Genomic DNA, 1,785 nt, shown 5'->3' with positions numbered 1-1,785 from the left:
CTGTGTATGTGTTTATGTGTAATGTGTTCATGTGTATGTGTGTATGTATGTGTACATGTATGTATCTGTGTATATATGTATGAATTTGTGTATGTGTTCATGCATGTGTGTATATGCATGTGTATGTATGTGTGTGTTCATGAGTGTGTATTGGTGTGGTATGTATATGTATGTGTGCATGTGCCCCTGTGTGTATGTATGTTTGTTTTTGTATGTGCTTATGTGTCTGTGTGTATATGTGTGTGCATGTGTGTATGCATGTTCATGTGTGTATGTGTGTGTTCATGTGGTGTATATATATATATATATGTATGTGTGCGTGTGCTTTTGTATGTATGTTTGTTTGTGTGTATATGGGTTCATGTGTGTGTATGTGTGTGAGGTACATGTGGATGCATGGGAGGGGTTTATGTGCACTCACCCACACACAGTACATGTGTAAAGCACAGAGACTTTCTCTATTGCTCTCAGTCTTACTTTTTGAGACCCAGTCTCCTGCTGAAACTGGAAGCTGTCCAGTCTGTTTTGAAAAGACCTAGCTGTCCAACCCGGGTATCTGCCTGTTTCTGCCTCTGCCAGAGCTGGAGTTCCAGACAAGTGCTCATTCACCTTCCATGAGAGACCCAGAGCAGGACCTGCATGCCTGTGACAGCCTACACGTGATCACCAAGCCACCTCCTCACTCCCTGGGGGAATCTGAAAGATAAAACACTGAGCATGCTTAGAGATGCCACTCACCAGGAAGAGCTTCCAGACTTCAGAAGCCTTGTCCCTTCTGAAGGTCCCTCATCAAGCATGTACCCACCACCAGCCACCCCCACCCCCACCAGCCACCCCCACCACCCACCCACCCCACGCTGTCTCTCCATGGTCCTGTCTTATCAGGTCTCCTCCCAACACTGAATGTTTTATTGTTCTATCTAAGCCCTGTGTTATCCACCGCACTATCTCAGCTTGAAAAATCTTGCCCTTGACTCTTGCTTTTGTGCAGTCTGCTGCCCTCCTATCAGTCCAGATCATTTCTGTGTTTGGACCCCACACTCCCACCCCACACTTCCGTGAACTGGGGGAGTCTATGCCCACCCCAGCATTCCTCTACATCCTGGACATGAAAGCGGTTGTGAAACCTGCAGATCCTCCCCGATTTATTTCTCTTTACCTTCCATCCCTTCCACTTTGATGTCAGTAGACTATTTGAAAGAAAAAAATCTAACCTGACCTACTACCCCATCGTGCCAAGAAAAGCAATCACCAGGGTGATGGAGCGCAGTGAGCCGATGTGGGTGAGCCGGGCCTGCTTTCTGAACTCTTGTCCCTCGCCAGGGTTGACCAGAAGGTCCCGCTTCTAGAAGCTGTTCAGAGCTCCCACTTACTGAATTAATCGGGGTCCTGTGACCCCTTCCTAAGAGGCAGGAGATCTTTCCCTCCCACCCCGTCCTTCAGGCTCTCAGGAGAGTTTAGTGAGATCCCTTCCAACTACATGAATTCAAAACCATACAACAGGCTGGGTGGCTAAGTGGGCAGAAGTGAATGGATTCTAGAAGTACAACCTGCCTTCTTCCCAGGCCAGCCAGCCAGTGATGCTCTTGTCTCTTCCTCCTCGTCCTCACCCTCGTCCTCGTCCTCCTCCTGCTCCTCCTGCTGCTCCTCCTCCTCCTCCTGCTCCTCCTCCTCCTCTTCTTGACCACCTGGAGGTAATTCCTCTTACCTGCTCCTTGCTGTTCATGCTTAGTTCTTTCCTGCCCAGCAAGGAAGGAGAAGTAGAATAGGGGCTCAGAAAACAGT

The sequence above is a fragment of the Apodemus sylvaticus genome, chromosome 12 (genome assembly GCF_947179515.1).
Source record: "Apodemus sylvaticus chromosome 12, mApoSyl1.1, whole genome shotgun sequence".
NCBI classification, from domain to species: Eukaryota; Metazoa; Chordata; class Mammalia; order Rodentia; family Muridae; genus Apodemus; species Apodemus sylvaticus.
This window is presented reverse-complemented; position numbering follows the sequence as displayed.